The 24984-nt window shown below is 38.1% G+C and overlaps 1 protein-coding gene across 5 annotated transcripts in view; it reads right to left on the reverse strand.

The window, feature by feature from the left end:
- Positions 1–24137, reverse strand: part of LOC128688240 (uncharacterized) — a 254209-nt gene extending 230072 nt beyond the window's left edge. Inside the window, exons 1-2 of one of the 5 annotated variants that reach the window (XM_070082241.1) lie at positions 24048–24137; positions 23481–23512 (exon numbers count right to left, since the gene is read on the reverse strand). The gene's annotated coding sequence lies outside the window, so the exon portion shown is untranslated. The other 4 variants (XM_070082252.1, XM_070082237.1, XM_070082258.1 and 1 more) reach the window with 4 other exon arrangements.
- Between the last annotated feature and the right edge of the window lie 847 nt (positions 24138–24984).

Consider the following 24984-nt stretch of genomic DNA (forward strand, 5'->3'; position numbering starts at 1 on the left):
TGAGGTACAGGTGTTTACTGCCAATGACATCATGACATTGAGATGGCATGACAAACGAGATGTCACATTGTTGACAACCATTCACCCTAACAAAATGAGAGACAGTGGCAAAGTTTATAGAGTCACCAATGAACATATTCGAATACCAGTAACAGTGATTGATTATACACAAAATCTGTGTTTGGTTGACAAATGTGACATGCAGATTGGCTTTGTTGATTGTGTTCATAAGGGTTACAAGTGGTACATGAAACTTTTCTTCCATCTCATGGACATTTCAATGCTCAATGCATATAATATGTTCCAAATAAAGACCGGCAACAGATCACCATATGGTGAATTTTGTTTGTCTGTTGTCAGACAGCTCATAATGAAGTACCAGGTAACAACACCACCTATACAAAACCGTCCTCGAACTCCTCAGGAAATACCCAAGCATTTGAGGAAGGAAGGTGATCACTTCCTAATACAGCTTCCTGCAACTAAGAAGAAATGGGTTCAGAAGAGATGTGTTGTCTGTGCACAAAATGACAGGAACAATGATTCAAAGGCACTCGGTTTATGTGCAAGGAATGTAAGGTACCTCTGTGCATGATATCTTGTTTCAAGGACTTCCACAGACTGCAGCAGTTCTAGAAACATGTCCAGTGACTGTACATATGTAAATATATAATAGAACATTAGTAATATACAACATTTGTGCATGTTTATTGTAAACAATACTGGTAAACAATATTATAATAATAACTTTAGTGTGGTTATTGTGTTCAATGCAGTGAGTGTATATATATACAGTATTGGTCTCACAGGCCACAAATGTTAGTAGAAAAAGAAAAAATTAGAAAAGAAAAGAAAAAAGTATAAAAAACATAATAAAGAAATGCAATTTTGCGGAAGTCGCTGATGTTGCCGCCACCTGGTCATTTTGGGTCAACTTCCCGCCTCTGTATCTCAGTAAGTACTGATCAGAATTTTTTTTGTTTTATTACCTCCACAGAATTATTATCTTTAATTCTGTAAGAATTTTTTTTTTTTTTCAAAATTTCTTGGACACTGGGGCACTCCTGGAAATTTTGCCTTTGGACCCTGAAAGGGTTAAAATAGAATACCGACTATGTACTGTATCTACAAAATACAGGTTCCCCTCACTTTACATGGATCTGTTTTAAACAATTTCACCCGTGAACGATGATCCTATTTCTATCGTCAATTAGCTATACATACGTGGTTTCTTGTGTGCGGTGACTATTTCTACTACCAATTAGCTATATGTGGTAAAAATTTGTTCTTATGCAACTGAAAAGTGAGGTCATTGTGCACTTTTTGTTGTTATGCGATTTTTTAACTCTTATCCTTTAATAAAAATCAGTGGTAAATGCACTGAGCCTACTCTTCTGCAAAGTTTTATAATTATTTCTCAAATTAACCTTTGCACTATCTTTAATGTAGAGCTACATTATTGAGACCAGCGGTGCTTATGATGATCTGTCTTAATCACAGTAACCTGAAATATGCCATCAGCAGTAAATTTTTGACTTAGATGCACCTCAATTGCTGGGAATGCTTGAAGTTCCTCAACCTGTACTCCTTAGAACACAGGCAGGAGAGATATGTGATTATATACACTTGGAAAAATCCTAGAGGGATTCCTAACAAATTTGTACACAAAAATCACTCCCTACAAAAGCAAAAGACTTGGCAGACGATACAGCATCCTCCCAATGAAAAGCAGAGGTGCCACTAGTATGATAAGAGACATCACAATAAGTGTCAGGGTCCCAAGACTGTTCAACTGCCTCCCAGCATACAAAATGGGGATTACCAATAGACCCCTGGCTGTCTTCAAGAAGGCACTGGACAGGCACCTACAGTCAGTACCTGATAAGCCGGGCTGTGGTTTGTACGTCGGGTTGTGTGCGGCCAACAGTAACAACCTGGTTGATCAGGCCCTGATCCTCCATAAGGCCTGGTCACAGACTGTGCCACGTGTCATTGACACTCTCCAGGTATACTCAAGATGGAAACAAGTAACCTCTGACCTTGTGTTTACTTTAAAAATGGCAACTGAGAGGCAGATTCTTTGATGGTTTTCATGGTGGTGTTTCACAGCACTGCTCAAGCTATTTGAACCACAGGCATTATGAAGCTCCTCCCTTGGTTGGACTGCTGTGGTGATGACTGGCTTATACCCGGAGTAAATTGTTACTTGCATTTAAGGATTTCATTATGTCTGTAGTATTCATTCTGAATTAGAATAGGGGACTCGCACTTGCAGGTACAGTAGTGGAGCAACAAATGGACTAATGTTCACCTAACGCATGAAATGTATTCTTAGCGTGTATGTGATGTGCCACTGCAATACTTTGTTTGCAGTGGCAATAAAAAATAATTAGGGGAAAGGATTTTAATTTTGATGATATGGGTCAATAATGAATGTTAACATCTTAATGTACTTACTGTCTAAAGTCAGGGGATTTGCAGGATGGTCTAATTAGCAAGTGATATTCAGTAATTTACTGGCTTATAGCCAATTTCTAAAAAAATTTCTTTAATATTAAAAATATTTACTAAAATTGCTTTACAGTTATTATGCCAGTGTCTTAAGGGAGTAATAAAATATATTGCATAATTTTTTAGCCATCCACAAACCTATAAAATGGTTAAAAAAATTACAGAGTATATGCTCATAATGAAAATGAAATGCATGTAAATTTTCTTGTTGAAGAATATAGTGATAAAAACTCTAATCTAAAAAAAAAATCCAAAAATTGAAGAAGAGTGGATCTTGCAAGCATTTTAGAATGATATATTCCTAAGGAAAGAAAAGAACACTCTTCCAGAAGCATTGAGGAATCTGTGGAAAGAAAAGCTTTTTCAATGGACACCCAATGAACAAAAAGGATAATAGCCAAGTCAACATTTTTATAATAATCTGCAGCATAGCCTCCAATAGGAGACTAGAGGCAGTAGTGAGAATTTATGCAGAAAATAATGACTAAAAAAAATAATTGTAATGAAAAATTCACTGAGGAAAAAATAAAGGGTTGATTGTTATGGTTTGATTATGTAAAATCCACACATTCACAAAGATTATGTTCCTTTCAGTCCAGCAAATCAAGAGTCTGTGAATGGCACAAAATTATGTCAGCGTATTTTTTTTTAGGATTTAGGTTCATTTTGTGTTTCAAAGACTGTATCTCTTTATATATGCTGCTCTAATATGGCTAATGTTGGACAGTCATAAACATGGCAAAGAGAGAGAGTGGGGCATGAGAAAGCAATTGAGTACATCTTAAATGAAATTCTGTGGATGGTTTTCAATTTTGGGGTCATACGCCAAACTTATGAAGGGATTTTGGGAAACCGGCAATCCAGGTTTAAGTCCTGGAGGTGGGAGTACAGTGCCTGCACTCTAAAGGAGGAGTGTTGATGTGTTGTTGTAGGCATGCCTTTGGCAAGACAGTGCTGGAGTGAATGATATTGATGAGTGTTTCTTTTTTTTTTCAGGGTCACCCTGCCTTGGTGGGAAATAGCTGATGTGTTAATAAAAAAAATATGCCAAACTTTAAAAAGAACTGAGCACAGTGAAAAACCTACAAAATATAAAATGTATTCATGGGTTAGCCATTGATAAAACAGCTGCACAATCAAATCATGTGAATTAAGAACCCAATTAAATTTCAAGGTTGAATAGTATAGAATAAATGGAGCCAGATATGTAGTCACTTTGCATAGTATGAATGTCAGGAGTACTAGTCAGTAATTTAATGCAATCTATCTGTGCATATACTAATAAGATAAAATTTGTTTGGATTTTTAACCTGAAGGGTTAGCCTTCCAGGATAACCCACGAAAGTCAGTGCATCATAAAGGACTGTCTGTCTCATTTCCATTGAGGGTGAATAATTCTTAGGTGGATGGAATATGAAGGAAATATATGAGGAAGGGTTTGCAGGAGAGAGCAAAGCAAATACAGTGGAACCTCTACTTGCGAGTTTAATCCATTCCATGACTTTGCTTGCAACTGGATTTGCTCGTTTGCAGAGTCAATTTTCCTCATTTAAATTAACTGAAATGCAATTAATCCGTTCCAGTGGAATTCTGTACTTCAATAATTTCGCTAATATCAACTCTATGGCTTATTTATCTATCTCACTTCATCTAATATGATATAAACAATATAAATAACATAGAAACCTGATAAATACTCTAAAATGAATAAAATATGTTATTCATGTAGTGGTATGGGCAGTGTCGGCAGTGGACAAGAGTTTGTCTGGAGACTGGGCAAAATACTTCATGAATAATATCGCTAATATAATCTATACGGCTTATTTATATATCACAGTTCATCTAATATGACATAACAAACAACATAAATAACATAGAAACATGATATATACTCTAGAATGAATAAAATATGTCATTATGTAACAAGTGGAGGCGGCCACAACCGCTCCCTCTTTGTTGTGGTAAACACTGCCATCTAGTGATGGTCTTTTGAAGCCATCTATTATTATAAATATATGTAGTACATTATTATTATGTATGTATTACAGTGGACCCCCGCTTAACGATCACCTCCCAATGCGAGTAATTATGTAAGTGTATTTATGCAAGTGCGTTTGTACATGTATGTTTGGGGGTCTGAAATGGACTAATCTACTTCACAATATTCCTTATGGGAACAAATTCAGTCAGTACCGGCACCTGAACATACTTCTGGAATGAAAAAATATCGTTAACCGGGGGTCCACTGTATTATTATACATACACTAGGGCCCCACTTATATGGCAGGTTAGGTTCCAGGCTACCGCCATAAAGCGGAAATCGCCGTAAAATGGAACACCCTTTTTTCCCACTTATAAATGCATACAAATACTAGATAACAAGTTTACACTAACATATACAGTGGTCCCTCGCTTTTCGTAGTTCTCGGCAATCATAAATTTCGCCAATCATAGGGGTATTTTCGTATAAACACAGACTCGCTTTTCATAGGTTGACTTGCGAATAGTAGTTCGTCTGGGACGCGTACACACGGTGTGAGCCGGGGCGGCCTCCCTACCCAGTCAGTCTGACATTGTTTACCAGTGAGTGAAGGTCCCCTCAAGTGCTCCTACGAAATATTTCATAATATTCCACTCATTTTAGTGCTTGCAATTACTAAATAAGCTACAATGGCTCCAAAGAAAGCTCCTAGTGCCAAGCCTGTGGTAAAGAAGGTGAGAAATATGTACAGTGACAAAGTCTTGGGCCATTTTCGGGAAGTGTTAAAGAGACGCCAGAAACAGAGCTCTCTCCACAGTTACTTTGCGAGACAGGACTAGAGTGACTCTCAAGGTGGTCCTAGTGGCATTAAGAAACAGAGAAGAGAAGCAACCCCAGAGAAGCAATTGGTACCTGAGGTGTTGCTGGAAGGGGATTCCTCTTCCAAACTGTAAACAATCCAATCTCTCTCCTCCTCCAGTCTCCCATACACTAAGAAGAATCTCCAATAAAGGTAAGTGTTATGCTGTTAATGTTTCATTCATCATTTCCCATTGTATTGTTTATGTACTATATGTATATTTCATGTAAAAAATTTTTTTGTTTTAATACTTCTGGGTGTCAGGAACGGATTAATTGTATTTACATTATTTCTTATGGGGAAAATTGATTCGCAAATCGTAAATTTCGTTTATAGTAATGGCTCCAGGAACAGATTAATTACGAAAAATGAGGGACCACTGTATTAAGTTAGCAATAGAACTAGGCATCAAAAAACAATAAAAAAAAGTACAATACACACATAGTGCACTCATTACTTACCTTAAAATATTTATAGTCTTAATCTAGGGTGAGACAAGTAGTATTTATTGTAAGAAATCAAGTGTGGTATGTATGGCAGTCAGCCGGGCTACCATACCAGACCCCACAATGTTCTATTACATTTAAGCATCCCAGAGCGATAAAATGCATATACAGTTTACTCATTACTTACCTTAAAATATTTGTAGTCTTAATGTAGGGTCGGGAGTAAGTAAATGAGATAAAACGAATAAATGAGAGAGAGAAAGAATGAGTGCATGAGAGAGGACAGGCGCCGAGTTATGTAAACAAATCAGGCGAAGGTAAGTTTTGTAAACAAAGAAAGTGTACACGTCTGGTTTGTGTACAAGTTACATTGTGTACAAGTTGTCTCTACATTGATACTGTAGAATAAATAAATAAGAACACTCCCATTCTCATGTAACATCATTTTGAGAAGAAATGATGCTCTGAGTGAAGGCAATGGAAATAAGTCACTCTGACTTTTTTGGGTTATCCTAGGTTCTCTACACATATGCTGTTATTTATGATAATCTATGTAATTGTATTTGTGTATACCTGAATAAACTTACATACGAAAGGAATAATTTTCTACAGTTACACCCAGTAACACATTTTCTCTTATGTTAGATTAGAGAAAATGTTATTCTTGGCATCACTTGTACAAGTTATCTGGCTACCACATCTCATATTTATGTTTATTTATTCTATTGTAAGGTGTATTTATCATCTTTATATGTTATGTATCATGTTTATTATATAATTTTGAAAAAAATATCATGGATGGATTAATGAAAATGTGTATACGTATTAATGTAATATACGACATTTAATGAGACTCGGTGATTATTATTATTATTATTATCATTATCATTTCTAATATGGCGTCACTTGTGCAAGTCGACTGGCTACCACATCTTATATTTATGTTTATTTATTCACCTATCACAAAACTCACAGAGGGAAAATTCTTAGGAATCCACCTTGATAATAGACTCAAATTTCAAACACATATACAACAAATTTCCAAAAAAATTTCCAAGACCGTAGGCATACTATCGAAGATACGGTACTATGTTCCACAGTCAGCCTTCCTGGCCCTATATCACTCACTTATTTACCCCTATCTCACCTATGGAATTTGTGCATGGGGCTCAACAACAATAAACCATCTCAGACCATTAATTACCCAACAAAAGGCTGCAGTCAGAATGATAACAAATTCCCACTAAAGGCAGCACACTCTGCCAATATTCAAAACTCTAAACCTACTCACCATACAAAACATCTATACTTATTATTGCACCTACTACATTCATAGAACACTTAATTCTGATATAAACCCTCCCCTCAAACGTCTTCTTACCAACCTCAACAGAACACACAACCATAACACAAGGCACAGATCACTCTTTGATGTTCCTCGAGTCCATCTCACGCTATGCAAAAACTCAATGCACATAAAAGACCCTAAAATCTGGAATTCATTACCTGTGAATATAAAAGAATTACTGTCTGTTTATAAATTCAAGTATCTTCTCAAAAACCACTTACTCACCCACAACTAAATAAATACTGAATAATTGTATCTCATAAATTGTACCTCGTAAATGTTTCTCATTATTGTACCTCATAAATGTCTAACCTGTGACCCAATCAAACTTTATTTTTTAATTACATTACCTAACAGAATACTCCAATCTACTGAATGCTCAGCAACACAGTAAATGACCATATGACCTGTCTTTGTAATACTCATTTGTGCTAAATTGTTATCTGTTTACAATAATGTATTTACCACTGAAAATATCATTGCTTAGTTAATCTTAAGTTAATTTTAAGCCTGCTCATAATGCTCTGCATACAAGGGGCTTTGGCATATTGCACTGTAATAACTTTGTACTTCACTGTATCATGTTCAAATTAATAAATAAATAAATAAAACTCTGGGGTGTATTTATCATACTTATATGTTATGCATCGTGTTTATTATATAATTTTGAAAAAAATATCATAGATGAATTAATGAAAATGTGTATATTAACGTAACATACGACATTTAAGTGAGACTCGGTGATTATTATTATCATTACTAATATGACATCTGGAGACTTAAGACACTCTTACTGATTTTAATGTGTACCTGCATGCCAGCACAGTGTGTAAGTTTATTTAGGTACAGGTATACATAAATATAATTATCAGAGTATATATAAAATATGAAATAACTTTTAAAAACACTTGAAATTTTGGAGTTTCCAGACAAAATGGAGAGACTTAGTGCTTACGGATCTCACAGAGAATGTAAACAAACCGGGTGGGGTGCAGTGACCGAATTAGAAAGTCAGGTGAGGGGAGCCGTATAGCGAGTTTTGGTCATACGTAATTTGAAATGACTGTATTAGCGGAACGTCGTAAAGCGAAACACCGTAAAGCAGGGCCCTACTGTATTATATTATTATTATGATTATTATTGCATTATATTATTATACAATTATTATTATACGTATTATTATTATACAGGTCTCCCTCAACATTCGCGAGGGTTAGGGGATCAAGAGCCTCGCGAATGTTGAAAAACCGTGAATGTTTGGTGCCCCAATATATTGTAGGGAAATATATTACAATACTGCTTCCTTAACTTGTTGAACCATGAATAATCATAAAATACATGAAAACGTCATAAATTGTACTAAATATATACATGTTATGCTTTAATAACTTATGTTTTTTAATAACATGTATGTTAATAACATGTATGTTATTAAATACCACAGACTCCACCACTGCCTCCACCAATGCCTCCACCAATGCCTCCACCACTGCGAGTCCCTACTACCCTCCCTCCGACCCCCTCCCCAACTGGCAGCCAGCCCTCCCACCACTCTGTGTGGTGAGTGTTTTGTTTGTTCATTATTTGCTATTAAACTACAGAATAAATAATGTAAACCCATTCATGACTGCATATTGGAATGGCTATTAGGAAACGTATTAGACGGTGACATCATGTGTTTACTCTTGAACACAGCAAAGAATCGAACATTTCTGCTATTGCTAATAATAACAATAGTAATAATAATAATAATGGTAATAATAATAATAATAATAATAATACGATATAATTGAAGAAGGAAATTGTACAAAAATACGAGGGAGTGGTTGACACATCGTCAGTGTGACTTTGTTTATGCTGGAGTGAACATTAGTCTCTCTGCTCTTCCAAACATTTCACAATAATTCAGCGGTTGAGGCAGTGGTATTTAATAACATATATGTTATAAATAATAACAGTACATGTTATTAATAACATGTATTATTATTAACATGTATGTATTTAATAACATATATGTTATAAATAATAACAGTACAAATTATTAATAACATGTATTATTATTAACATGTATGTTATTAAATACCATTGCCTCAATCACTGCCTCTACCACTCCAGTCACACTCAATCTACAAGCACCAAACACGATGTGTCAACCACTCCCTCGTATTTTTGTACAATTTCCTTCTTCAATTATATCATATTTATTATTATTATTATTATTATTATTATTATTATTATTATTATTATTATTATTACTGTTATTATTAGCTGTAGCAGAAATGTTTAATTCTTTGCAGTGTTCAAGAGTAAACACATGATGTCACCGTCTAATACCTGTCCGAATAGCCATTCCAATATGCAGTCATGAATGGGTTTACATTATTTATACTGTAGTTTAATAGCAAATAATGAACAAACAAAACACTCACCACACTGAGTGGTGGGAGGGCTGGCTGCCAGTTGCAGGGGTCGGAGGGAGGGTAGTAGGGACTCGCAGGTGGCGGGAAACTTAAATATGATTTGGCGGCTGGGAATTTGGTGGCTGGGAATTTGGCGGTTGGGAATTCACGAATGTGTGAAGCCCGTGAAAGTTGAAAACGTGAATGTTGAGGGAGACCTGTACATATTATTATACATAATAATAATAATAATAATAATAATAATAATAATATTATTATTATTATTATTATTATTATTATTATAATATAAATAATTTGTAATTTTTATTCACACAAAAAATATAAGATTTACTGTTATTCCTTATTGCAATAACTGTATAAATAATGTCAATCCATTCACGACTGTATATTGGAATGGACAGTAACGTCATTTGTTTATTCTGAAACAGCCAACCAACGGACCATTTCTCCTAGGTTGAGCTCTATTTCAAGGTACTTTTCATCGTGAAAGCAATTAAAATCATGTCTATTTCTGTAATATACCTCCATTCTGTCAAATGAGACCAAAAAAACAAGAATACAACCATAAAAACCATTCGAAATTACCGCAAATGGGTGGCCAATTGCTGAGAAGTGAACTCCATTATTTATTCTTAGATTTCTTTCATTTTTGGTGTACGTTAAGAAGCATCTTTCCATCATACATTACCCAAGTTTCAATAAGATAGTCCAACAAACAAACGAGATACAATTCCTGAGATCAAGAGCAAGAGCCCCTCACCAGTGTCAAGGAACCTGCCTTGAGGTCTGCTCGCTTGTAGAAATTTTGCTCGCATATGAAAGCAAAAAATCCTCCTGAATTTTTTGTACTGGGGAGCTTAGAGGATGTTTATCTGATTGGAAGGTGGTGCTAGGGGACTCTGATTTACAGAGCAAGCACACTGCTTTCTCATACACTGTACTTAGCATATATTACAGATCAATAAAAACAGCAATAGTACTTTCAAAAGATCTTTTTGCTCAACACTTTTTTTAAGAGTTAGAAAGCAATTGCCCAAATCAAAGAATATTAATAATAATTCACGTTGGCCTTATTGGCCTAATGATATATATGGTAGCTAGAGCATAATACAGTGGACCCTCGCCTAATGAACGCATCACATAACGTTAAATTCGCCTAACAATACATTTTAATGCTAACCTTTTGCCTCGGCTAACACTAAGAAACTCGCCTAACAATATTCGTTCTCGGGTACCAATTAATATCGTTAGGTGAGGGTCCACTGTATATTTATTCTATTGTCACATGAGAGGCTCAGGGTAAAAGAAAAGTTATAGCAGTGTAATTCTTCTGTTTTTATTCAAATCTAAAAAACTTTGAATGATATTTTAAGGTTGATCATTCATTATTATTGTATGACAAGTTATTTGTGAATGCCAACTAAAATTATAATGAAATATTTTGTCCACTCTCTTGACACAGTCCATGAATCGTTAGATAAAATACTGGTGAAGCTAATTTCTAAATACATGTAAGCCACAGGTAATACCAATGCTATATTTTTTAACAAAGAAAAATATTCAAAATGGCAGTGGACTGAGGTTGTGAAACTCACAAAGAGCAAGGGTGAGTGAGTACACTAGGCAGTAAAAATACCAGTAAATAATATCAAATAATTATACAGCTTCACTAAAGAGAGCTGAAGGTTGTGGTGATGGAGTTTTGTTCATAAGAAAACAGTTGCGTTTCCTGACAGATGATGGTCTGTTAGGTGGAGCTTGGTTTTTCACTCAGCTTGAAGCATAGTAACATTGTAGGATGAACTAGTTAAAACTAACAGTGGAATTCCTGAGGAAATTTACAACTTGTCTTCAAATGTCAAGTTTGTTTTACTGTGTGTTAATCTCTGCATATTTACAATATTTAAGTAAGATTAGGTTAGCATCAAGAAACAAATTTAACTAATTATAACACACATTAACAACAACTTCCTTCTGTTCAAATATGGATAGAAAATGGAGAAACCCAAGAAAACCAACAAAATATGAGAACAAAAAGTCAACATTCACATTTTAGCATCCCAGTTAATTTACTGACAGTCCTGAGTCACGGTAAAATTCAAGCATCAGCTATAAGCGATTGGTTGGGACTGCAATATCCTTTACAATTAAGTAGAGATTTTCTCCTTATAAGGCAACCATTTAATAATAATAATAATAATAATAATAATAATAATGATGATAATAATAATAATAATAATAATAATATGTTTATTTACTACAAGCGCATGTACAAGGCCTAGGTGATATCAATAACATACTACTACAGTGGTACCTTGACTTACGAGTGCGCAAACTTACGAGATTTTCGAGTTACAAGCCCCTGCTTGGTTGACTTTTTGCTTCGAGTTGCGAGCCAAAATTTGAGTAATGAGTGAGCTTCAGATACACCGCCACTAGTTGGTGGCGTATCCGAAGTCAAATCCAACTCTGTACCTAAAAGAATGTCAGGTACTTTGTCCCATCCCGCATGCTCTCCCAAGATATAACTGGAAGGATAATACTCCCACACTAATCTCAGATTGTAGTGAGGCACCTCATCCCTTGTTTGGTTTTCATATAAATCTGGGTAAGAGGTAACCTCCATTTCAGCCCTCAGAGTTTTTCCAGAAACATTGAGGAAGGCCTCCAGGATATTTACCTGCCTCACAGAGGTTCATTCAGTGGTGGCTGGAGTAGTGAGGGTGGTGGGTGGAGTAGTGAGGGTGGTGGGTGGAGTAGTAAGGGTGGTGGGTGGAGTAGTAAGGGTGGTGGGTGGAGTAGTGAGGCTGGTGGGTGGAGTAGTGAGGCTGGTGGGTGGAGTAGTGAGGCTGGTGGGTGGGGTAGTGAGGCTGGTGGGTGGAGTAGTGAGGGTAGTGATGGTGGTGGATGGAGTAGTGATAATGGTGGGTGGAGTAGATATGGTGGTGGGTGGAGTAGATATGGTGGTGGGTGGAGCAGATATGGTGGTGGGTGTAGTAGTGAGGGTGGTGGGTGTAGTAGAGATGGTGGTGGGTGGAGTAGTGATAGTAGTGGGTGGTGTAGCAATAGTGGTGGGTGGAACAGTGATGGTGGTGGGTGAAGAAGTGATGGTGGTGAGTAGAGTAGTGAGGGTGGTGGGTGGAGTAGTAAGGGTGGTGGGAGGAGTAGTAAGGGTGGTGGGTGGAGTAGTGAGGCTGGTGGGTGGAGTAGTGAGGCTGGTGGGTGGAGTAGTGAGGCTGGTGGGTGGAGTAGTGAGGCTGGTGGGTGGAGTAGTGAGGCTGGTGGGTGGAGTAGTGAGGCTGGTGGGTGGAGTAGTGAGGGTAGTGATGGTGGTGGATGGAGTAGTGATAATGGTGGGTGGAGTAGATATGGTGGTGGGTGGAGTAGATATGGTGGTGGGTGGAGCAGATATGGTGGTGGGTGGAGCAGATATGGTGGTGGGTGTAGTAGTGAGGGTGGTGGGTGTAGTAGAGATGGTGGTGGGTGGAGTAGTGATAGTAGTGGGTGGTGTAGCAATAGTGGTGGGTGGAACAGTGATGGTGGTGGGTGAAGAAGTGATGGTGGTGAGTAGAGTAGTGAAGGTGATGGGTGGAGTAGTGGTGGTGGGCAGAGTAGTGATAAAAAATGGGTGGAGTAGTGATAATGGTGTGTGTAGTAGTAATGGTGGTGGGTGGAGTAGTGATAGTGGTGAGTGTAGTGATAGTGGTGGGTAGAGTAGTGACAGTGGTGAGTGGAGTAGTGATAGTGATGGGTAGAGTAGTGAAGGTGGTGGGTGGAGTAGTGAAGAGTGTAGCAAGTAAGTTAAGTGATTAAGGCTATTGCCTCTGCCTATCTTTTCCAGCCTCCACCTCTGCCAGCATCTTCCGTTAGCCCAAGTCACCTGATATCCTAGGTAAATACTGTATACTTCATGAAACCAGTATTTCTTTACATTCTCTTTTATTATGTTTTATTATGTTTTTATACAATATTTCTTATTTATAAATACATTTTTCTAAAATTGGGTTGGCTTTTTGGGGGCTGGAACGGATTAATGGCATTTCAATTAATTTCAAAGAGGAAAATTTGATATACAGTGGACACCCGACTTACGATGGTCTCAACCTACGATAAAACCGACTTACGATGCTTGTCAGTGTAAAAATTTGGCCCCGACCTACGTTGAAAAACTCGACTTGCATCATTCGTCCCGAACACGGCCGTCTGGTCCGTCTGGCCTGAGCGCCTCAGCTGAGCTAGTGTGACATTGTTTACAAGCCAGGGCGGACGGTTACATGCCAACCGTGTGGTAAAAAAGGTGAGAAATACTATCAAAATACTATCATACCACAGTCAGCTGCTGCTGCACCACGGTCAGCTGTACTAGTCGAAGATGTAGAGAGACTGTTGTTAGTGTGGCTTATTGAGAATACCGAGAAACAATTAACCCCAGGGGGTTAGCCACCCAGGATAACTCAAGAAAGTCAGTGTATCATCGCATCCCCCAGGATGCGACCCACACCAGTCGACTAACACCCAGATGAAAAGTAAAAAATGTCTGGAACTAGTGCTCATATTGGTGAATTTAAGGCCAGCAAAGGTTGGTTTGAGAGATTTAAGAATTGTAGTGGCGTACACAGTGTGATAAGGCCTGTTCTGGAAGAAAATGCCAAACAGGACCTACATTACTCAGGAGGAAAAGGCACTCCCAGGACACAAACAGTCTCTCATCACTCATCGCCAAATCTTCAATAAAGGTGTCATTTATTCTTCATTTAGTACACTAGTACATGCACAATATATATTGTGCATGTATCCTTCTTTTTGTGTGTAGGAAAATGTATATTTCAAGTGGTAAAAAAAATTTTTTTCATACATTTGAGTGCCTCGAATGGATTAATTTGATTTTCATTATTTCTTATGGGGAAAATTAATTCAACTTACGATAATTTCGTCTTACAATGTGCTCTCTGGAACGGATTAATCAATCAATCAATTAATCAATCAAGTTTATTCTCTATAAGGATTACAAAGCGGGGTTTACAGATTTTAGTTATTGCGTGGTTTACATGTAATAAAGTACTAATTACAGAGGGGGGCACTAGGACACCTAGCATGGCTATGCATTTCGGGCAGACTTAGATTAATTCTTAACTCTAAATTATTACAAATTATGGAGTAAATTGGTATTATGGCTAAGTGACTAAATACTAGTTTGTGAGTTTAGCAATGTGAACGCTTTTGTTTTGGCACAATACATAGTTTCTATATTGGAGTATCACAAGCAAACTTATGACTAGTTAGGATTCATTATTTTAAGATCAAGATTCGTATTTCTGTGCTTAAAGTCAAATGGGTGAGTGAGTGAGTTTAAGTGTGAACCACCAGATGGTTTTCATGTAGTTAGTTGATGGGGTGTATCAGGGAGATAAGATGTTTTCTAACGGTACTTTTGAAGGTGATGAATGTGTCTGCAGTTCTAGAGTTTTCAGGTAAGGTGTTCCAGATTTTAGGGCCTTAGACATACACTGAATTTTTGTAAAGGTTTAGTCGGACACGGGGAATGTCATAGAGACGTTTGTGTCTGGTGTTATGCCTGTGGGTCCTGTCACAACTATCAAGAAAGCATTTTAGGTCAAGGTTAATATTGGAATTTAAAGTCCTGTATATATAGATTGTACAGTAGTAAGTGTGGATGTTCTGAACAGGGAGTAAGTTTAGATCAATGAAGAGTGGGGGTGTGTGTTGCCAGGGATGGGATTTAGTGATTATTCTTACTGCGGCTTTTTGTTGGGTTATTATTGGCTTTAGGTGTGTTGCTGCAGTTGATCCCCAAGCACAAACAGCATAGGTGAGGTATGGATAAATGAGTGAATGGTACAGTGTGAGAAGGGCATTTTGTGGCACGTAGTATCGTATCTTGGAGAGGATCCCAACCGTTTTGGATACTTTTTTTGTTATGTGTTGGATATGGGTGTTGAAATTCAGGTTGTTGTTGAGGTATAGGCCTAGGAATTTGCCCTCATTATGTCTGGCAATTAGAGTGTTGCCGATCTTAATGTTAAGTTGCGCAACACCTGCTCTGCTACCAAACATAATATAGTAGGCTTTGTCAGTGTTAATTGTAAGTTTACTGGCAGTCATCCAAGTCGATATTTTGAGCAGCTCCTCGTTAACAATGGTGTTGAGAGTGGCAAGATTAGAGTGAGAGTTGACATAAGTCGTGTCATCACCAAAGAGAACGGGTTTCAGGTGTTGGGATATGTTTGGAAGATCACTGATGTAAATGAGGAAGAGCAGGGGACCAAGGACACTTCCCTATGGAACTCCAGTATGAAGTGGCCATGTTGATGATGCTGTGTCATTAATGGTGGCATACTGATAACTATTAGTAAGGTAGGATTTGAAATATGCAAGCGCATGGCCTCTTATACCATAATGGTCAAGTTTGTGGAGTAGGATGCCGTGGTCTACTGTGTCAAAAACTTTTCTTAGGTCAATAAAAATTCCTAACGGATATTCCTTATTTTCCAATGCTGTGTAAAGCAGATCTAGCATTTTTACAATTGCATCATTAGTGCTTTTATTTTTCCTGAATCCAAATTGGCAGGGGTTAAGTATGTTTTGTGCCATTATAAATGAATATAGTCTCCTGTGCATGAGTTTCTTGAAGATTTTGGATAGCAATGGTAAGTTTGATACTGGCCTATAGTTGTTTACATCTGTAGGGTCACCACCTTTATGTATTGGTGTAACCCTTGCTGTCTTGAGTAGTTTCGGGAAGGTGCTAGTTTCTAGTGACTTGTTAAAAAGTAATGAAATAGCATACGAAAGGACATGGGCCGTTCGCTTGTACAATAATGGTGGGATGTGAGGCAGATTCCCTGAGTTATTTTTAAGTGACTTTATAATCTCAGTGACTTCGGTGGGCTCAGTTGGTACAAGATAGAAGGAATTTGGGAAATTCCCATCTAGGTAGTCCCCGGCATGGGCGTTGGTACGTGGGATTTTACTGGCAAGATTAGATCCTATGGTTGAGAAGAAGTCGTTTATCTTGTTAGCTGTATCAGTGGGATGCAGTGGTGTTTCATTAGGTTTAGTTAGGACAATATTCTTGTTTTTTTTTTTTCAGTTTGTGGGTCCCCAGAATCTGGGAGAGTGTTTTCCAGGTCTTTTTCATATCTCCTCTTGTGTCAGTGAATCTGCTGGAGTAGTACAGTTGTTTGGCTTTCTTTATTACTTTGGTGAGAACTGATGAATAGTGTTTAAGAATATCTTTGTGTATTAAGCCCTGTCTATATTGCTTTTCATATTGGTGTTTCTTATCAATGGATTTCAGAATGCTGCTGGTTAGCCATGTTTGTTGTATAGTCTAAATAATTTGTTAAGAAAAATGTCTGTCCAATCGTCAATACCATTGGCCTTGGAGAATTCTGTAGGCCAGTCAACAGTCTCTAGGTCTGCTGTGAAATTCCTTATTGAGGCCTCATCATGGAGTCTAAATGAAACTTTGTTGTATTCCAGTGGTGGTTTACTAATGTTTGTTAAGAGGAAGGTAGGGTAGTGGTCTGTAGTGCTGTCTGTGATTATCCCTGATTTAAGGGGGGCTAGTATATTGGTCCACATGCGGTCTATTATGGTTGCACTTGTCTCACTGAGCCTGGCAGGTTTAGTTATTGTTGGTATGAGAAGTGTGTTGTTCATATTGTTGATGAAATCAGTTACAGGCTGATCATCTAGTTGGCCAAGGTTGATACTGAAGTCTCCAGCTAAGAGAAGGTGGTGCTTGTTCATTTGTTTGTTTGTTATTAGTGTCTTTAATTTCTCACTGAAATTTGGGATGTTTGTGTGGGGTATCCAGTAAATGGCACCGATTGTTATAGGTGTCTTAAAGTTTTTTACAGTAAAATTAGCAAAAATGTATTCCCCATATTCATCACTAAAGCAGGTGGTGCTAATACAAGATAGTTGGTTAGAGTAATAGATTGCAATACCACCCCCAACTTGGTATGGTCTGCAGTTGTGGATTGCTGTGTATCCTGGTAGAGGGTAGATATCTATTGTGTCCTGCTTAAGCCAGGTCTCAGTAAGAATAATGCAGGAGAAGGGTGTCTTTAGCAACTCAAGGAGTGCCAGGAGGTCATCACAGTGTTTGCTTAAGGACCTGATGTTGTAGTTAAGAACTAATAGACTTTTAGTACTGTTTAGAATAGTGCTGGCTTGTGATGCTGTGTAATAAAGGCAGTTACTTTCCAATAGGCTTTGATTGGGTGTTAGATTATGGAGGTTTAGAACAGGGTCGATGTGATCGTTCATCTTCTACATTTAAATTGTGGTTATTTATATCCTGAATTGTGTGTTGAGTTCTAGTACTGATATCTGTAGTAGTGGGAAGTTTGGACAAGTATATAGCTAAAGCACTTTGGTCATATAGAGTATAGTCACTAATAAACATAATGAAGTTGATGTTGCCTATGTGTTGTGCTAGAATGAGCTAAAGTACAACTAGGTATAAACTAATAATATAAAAAACACAAATTAAAAATAGCACCAGACTCTCACTTGTAATTGCACTAAGGTCTAATATAATGAATTTGGTGTTGTTTATGTACTGAGCTAGAATGAGCTAAAGTACAACTAGGTTCAATCTAATAATATAAAAAAATACTAGTTTAAAATGGCACTTGACTCTCACTTGTAATTGCACTAAGGTCTAATATAAAAACATAAGAACATAAGAAAGAAGGAACACTGCAACATGCCTACTGACCCATGCGGAGCAGGTCCATACCCCCCCCCCCCGGATCAGCCCAAAGACCCCCCCTCCCGGATTAGCCCAATGACCCACCCAGTCTGGTCACCTCCACTCAGGGATGGAGCACAGCACCAGACACAGCAGCACAAGCTAATCAGGTCCAACTCACACCCACTCATGTATTTATCTAACCTATTTTTAAAACTACACAACGTTTTAGCCTGAATAACTGTACTCGAGGGTTTGTTCCACTCATCCACGACTCTGTTACCAAACCAGTGCTTTCCTATATCCTTCCTGAATCTGAATTTTTCCAACTTGAAACCATTGCTGCGAGTCCTGTCTTGGCTGGAAATTTTCAGCACGCTATTCACATCCCCTTTATTTATTCCTGTTTTCCATTTATACACCTCGATCATATCCCCCCTAATTCTACGTCTTTCGAGAGAGTGCAGATTCAGGGCCCTCAGACTATCCTCATGGGGAAGATTTCTGATACATGGGATCATCTTTGTCATCTTCCTCTGTACGTTTTCCAGAGCATTTATATCCATTCCATAATACGGTGACCAGAACTGAGCAGCATAGTCTAAATGAGGCCTAACCAAGGATATATAGAGTTGAAGAACAACCTGAGAACTTCTATTATTTATACTTCTAGATATGAAGCCAAGAATTCTGTTAGCTTTATTGCAAACACTAATGCACTGTTGTCTTGGTTTTAGATTACTGCTAACCAGAACTCCTAAATCCTTTTCGCAATCAGTAGTATTAAGATCTACATTATTTAGTTTATATGTGGCATGGTTATTTAACTGTCCAACATTTAGAACTTTGCATTTGTCAATATTAAACTGCATCTGCCACTTCTCCGGCCATTGCATCAGTCTATTCAAATTATCATGGAGTGCTCTAGTGTCCTCATTAGAATGAATTGGACGGCCTATTTTGGTGCCATCAGCAAATTTGCTTATGTCACTATTTATTCCCTCATCTATGTCGTTTATGTATATTGTGAACAACAACGGGCCCAACACTGACCCCTGAGGAACACCGCTTGTGACGTGCTCCCATTCTGATTTCTCCCCATTTATGCAAACTCTCTGCTGTCTATTTGTCAGCCATGCCTCTACCCAGGAAAAAATTTCTCCTCCTATTCTGTGTGCCTTAAGTTTCCCCAATAGCCTCTGGTGTGGAACTCTATCGAAAACCTTACTGAAGTCCATATACAAAATATCATATTCATTACCTTCTCAAACATCTTAGTGAAAAAAGTTAATAAATTCGTAAGACAGGAACACCCCTTTGTAAAACCGTGTTGAGATTCATTAATCAATCTGTGCCTATCAAGATGGCTACGAATTGCTTCAGCAATTACTGATTCCATAAATTTTCCCAATATGGAGGTAAGGCTTATTGGTCTATAGTTCGAAGCCAAGGACCTGTCACCTGCCTTGTAAATAAGTATTACATTTGCCATTTTCCACTTATCAGGCACTATGCCAGTTTGTAGTGATATGTTAAAAAGATTAGCCAAAGGTATGCTAAGTTCCTCTTTACATTGCTTTAACACCCTAGCAAACAGTTCATCAGGGCCTGGGATTTGTTAGGTTTTAGTTTCTCTATTTGTCTGAGGACCATGTCACTAGTTGCCGCAATCGTACACAGTTTATTATCCTGTTCTACATAATCTATTATTTCAGGAATATCGCTGGTATATTCCTGGGTGAAAACTGAGAGGAAGTAGGTATTGAGAATTTCACACACATCCTTATCACTGTCAGTGATCTGACCAGAGTTACTCTTAAGTGGGCCAATCTTGTCCCTAATCTTACTTATGTATACCTGAAAGAACCCTTTTGGGCTAGTCTTTGAATCCCTTGTGACCTTAGCCTCATAATCCCTTTTTGCTTTTCTTATTCCTTTCTTTATTTCTCTCTTTAATTGAATATATTGATTTCTTAACTGCCCATCCCCTCTTTTGATACGCCTATATATGTCTCTCTTTTGACCAATGAGATGTTTTAATCTATTGTCCATCCATTTGGGATCATTTTTGTTAGATCTAATTTCCCTACTTGGAACAAAAGTTGTCTGGGCAGCTAGAACTATGCTCTGAAAAACGTCATATTGGCAACCATGATCACCTACCTGACCCATAGTCAGGACATCCCAATTTAGCTTACCCAGGTAATTTTTCAGTCCCATGAAGTCGGCCAAGCGAAAATCTGGGACAGAGATTTGATTGCTGTTATCTGGGTAATTCCATGATATATTGAAACTAAGTGATTTGTGATCACTTTCCCCAAACTCATCATTAACCTCAAGATTATTAATTAGTGAATCTTTGTTGGCAAGAACCAAGTCAAGCAGACTGTTTCCTCTAGTTGGTTCTGTCACAGCCTGTTCTAAAAAGCAATCCTGAACCGTATCAAGAAAGTCACTAGACTCAAGATTTCCTGTCATAGTTTTTTTTTTCATTAACACACTGGCCGATTCCCACCAAGGCAGGGTGGCCCGAAAAAGAAAAACTTTCACCATCATTCACTCCATCACTGTCTTGCCAGAAGGGTGCTTTACACTACAGTTTTTAAACTGCAACATTAACACCCCTCCTTCAGAGTGCAGGCACTGTAAGATAAGATAAGATAAGATTTCGTTCAGATTTTTAACCTCGGAGGGCTACCCACCCAGGATAACCCACGAAAGTCAGTGCGTCATCGAAGACTGTCTAACTTATTTCCATTGGGGTCCTCAATCTTGTCCCCCAGGATGCGACCCACTCCAGTCGACTAACACCCAGGTACCTATTTGCTGCTAGGTGAACAGGACAATAGGTGTAAGGAAACGTGTTGAAATGTTTCCACCCGCCGGGAATCGAACCCGGGCCCTCCGTGTGTGAAGTGGGAGCTTTAGCCACCAGGACTCAAGTCTAAAGTTAAAATCTCCCATTATCACAACATTTTCATATCTAGATGCCTTATGAATTTCGTCCCATAACAGCTTACTGCATTCCCTATCAAGGTTTGGGGGCCTATAAATCACACCCAAAATTAATTTGTCACATCCCTCGAGAAACTGTAGCTAAACAGATTCTGTGTTCGATGTTTCTAATCTTATATCATGTCTAAGACAACAATTTAAATTTTCTCTGACATACATTGCCACTCCACCACCCTTCCTATTGTCCCTATTAGTGTGGAATAGTTTATAACCCTGTATGTTGCATTCAGAAGGCATTTCTCTATCTTTCAGGTTGAACCAGGTCTCTGTTATAGCAATAATATCTATATTACCTACACTTCCAAGTAATCTTAGCTCATCTATTTTATTTCTTAGACTCCTACTATTTGTATAGTAAACCTTAAAGGAGCTAGTCACTCGTTGCCCTCTACTATCTCTCTTTGTTTGTTGATCAATTGATTTGCCATTACTAGCAACTTTATTTTGAATATTGTCATTTAAACATATCCCTGAGGTATCCCGGTAATAACTGCCGTTTTTAACCCTAATGCTGCAGCCTGATTGTTTCCCACAAACACCCATACCTCTATAATCAATCAGTTTAAATTCCTAGACAAGTCATCAATTACCCTCTCAACTGAATTGGCTAATGCAACCACTCCAAGTTGATAACAAGAACCGGAGTATAACTAAATTTAAGTTGACAAGAAAAAATACACAAGTTAAGGTAGCAAAAGAATAATAACAAATAAAAAAATAAAATGATAGTAAGATGGTACACAGGATAATATACAAGCTTAAAAATTTGGTAACAAAAGGTTAAGAAAAGTAAAATAAAGTTGGGTGATAAAGTCTAAAATAGAATAGGGCAATTATAAAAAGTATATAATAAAATCGGGGGTCCACTGTACTAGCAAATTGAAGTACGAGCTTGGTCACAGAACGAATTAAATTCCTAAGTCAAGGTACCACTGTTTACAGCAGGCCCTTTGTTATGCAGAGCATTTCATGCAAATTAGGTCAGTTTTGTCCCAGGATGCAACCCACACCAGTCGACTAACACCCAGGTAACCATTTTACTGATGGGTGAACATAGACAACTGGTGTAAGGAAACATGTCCAATGTTTCCACCCCTTCACCGGGAATTGAACCCAGACCCTCACTGTGTGAAGTGAGATCTTTTGCCACCAGACCACGTATGTATTTTAGGCAATATAAAATAATACCATTCACTCAAAATGCTATGTTCTCATTGAGAAGTTCTTATCTAGCATAAGCTTACTAAATCCTAGAATATTTACATCTAGTCATGATATACCGAATTAAAGCAGTTTCACTTGTGTGTTTTGACTGTGACTATTAACTTGATCTTGTGCGGTGCCCTGTGGAAGAGTGGCTAAAGCTCTCGCTTCGCATGGCAAGGGTCTGGGTTTGATTCCCAGCAAGGGTAGAAACATTGGATGTGTTTCTTTACACCGGATGTCTATGTTTCCTATCAGTAAAATGGGTACCTGGGTGTTAGTGGACTGGTGTGGGTCGCATCCTGGGACAAAACTGACCTATTTTGTGGGAAATGCTCAGCATAACAAGCGGCTTTCTATATAGTAGTAAATCATTGATCTCAGCTAGGACTGTATACCTTGTACATGTACTTGTAGTAAATAAAGATATTATTATTGTTATTATAACGAGTTGGGAGCCAAGTCTTGGGCCACAGTCTTATTATGACTAAATAGCTTAGTGGATAGCCTAATTGTACCATAATCTATACTGTCACTAATATTTAATTACGTATTTATCTATAAATTAGTACAGTTGGCTGCTAATATGCTATGTAATTAGTTCAACTTATTATCTAGTGACCACACTGGGGTCATTTAGGCTGTCATCTCCCTAAATTCTTAATGTGGTGGACATATTACTTTTCTGGCTTATCCAAGGTAACTTACATACGGATATTTTACTATATATAATAACTGTACTTATGTGGACCTGTACACAAAAACAAACAAGCTAGAACTAACTTTGTCTAAGTCATCAGCACAATAATAGAAGTTCAGCAGAAAACAATATTTACCAATGAGGGGATATTGCACAGGGGCACAAATCAGAAGAAAAAAAAGCTAAGTGAAAATGTCATTTGGGGCAAAATTTGGGACACATGTCAATCATAAATGTCATTATTTGATGAAAACTTTGGTGTTCACCTGACACACCTGTATGATGGACACTGTTGCTGCTCAAAATGCTAGAAAATACCCACAAGTTAAAGATTAAGACACAGGTGCAACAGTTGGGTATCTTTATTGATTCAACATTTCGCCTACACAGTAGACTTCTTCAAATACAAAGGCAGCAGTTGAAGTGAAACAGAGATGTAGTCATCCATTATTATTATTATCATTATAAAGGGGAAGCGCTAAACCCGTATGATTATACAGCGCCTGTTGGGGGGGGGGGAATGGAAGGTATTCAGGGTTAATTTAGGAAACTGGAGCACAGATCCAGTTTCCTAGATCAAGAGCCTCTCACCAGCATCAAGGAACCTTCCTTGAGGGGCGTCATTCATCAACCTTGTAAGTAAGTTTATTCAGGTATACACAAAGTTACATAGAATTATCATACATAGCAGCATGTGTAGAGAACCTGGGATAACACAACACTTTTTCTTCAAGGTTGATGGACTGACTACATCATCTCTGTTTCATTTCTACTGCTGCCTTTGTATTTGACTGAAGAATTCTGTTATGTAGGCGAAACTTTCATCAATAAAGATACCCAACTGTTGCACACTTCCTTTTTGTTGGGTTTATCAGGGCTACTGACAGCATAAGCCGTATCGAACCCGGCTTCCCGACGTTCGGGGAAGATTTGTTACCCAAGGCTGGGCGATGAAAGAAAAGGAACAAAAGTTCCTTTGTAAATAGAGATAGAAACTTGAAGCTTCCAATTAGATCCGGTGGACGCCCTTGCCTAGTCCCAGCAGAGAGGGACGCTTATACTCTCACCTGAGTTCACTAACCGGCTTCCCACCAAAGACCGTTAAAAAAATTCCCGCAGAGAGGAAAAAATGGAGCTGGATTAAGTAAGCCGATGAACAGGTGCCCCTCCTGTAGAGTGCCCGGTGGGCAAAATAGATGAGACAAACGTCCCAGAGAGAACGGTGGAAATTTGTCACTGATACACAGGCGAGAGAGAGACGTCAACACCCGGTGTGACGTCAACTGAAGAGGAACTGTTACTAGATGAAGTGGCCCGGTGGCTAAAACTCCCGCTTCACACACGGAGGGCCTGGGTTCGATTCCCGGCGGGTGGAAATTCCGACACGTTTCCTTACACCTATTGTCCTGTTCACCTAGCAGCAAATAGGTACCTGGGTGTTAGTCGACTGGTGTGGGTCGCATCCTGGGGGACAAGATTAAGGACCCCAATGGAAATAAGTTAGACAGTCCTCGATGACGCACTGACTTTCTTGGGTTATCCTGGGTGGCTAACCCTCCGGGGTTAAAAATCCGAACGAAATCTTATCTTATCTTAAAATGTAGTAATGTATTGGATTTAACTTGGGATACTGAGAGAGATTTGTTAATGTTAAAACCTAATAATTACAGTATGCCCAATAAATTAACTAAGAGAGTCTTGCTTGCTGAAGTTTCCAAATTAAATTTCAGGGTGAAGAATTATGCCTTTACTGCTGACATAAGTAAAACTTTCCTAAGA

The sequence above is a fragment of the Cherax quadricarinatus genome, chromosome 1 (assembly GCF_038502225.1).
Source record: "Cherax quadricarinatus isolate ZL_2023a chromosome 1, ASM3850222v1, whole genome shotgun sequence".
Lineage (NCBI taxonomy): Eukaryota > Metazoa > Arthropoda > Malacostraca > Decapoda > Parastacidae > Cherax > Cherax quadricarinatus.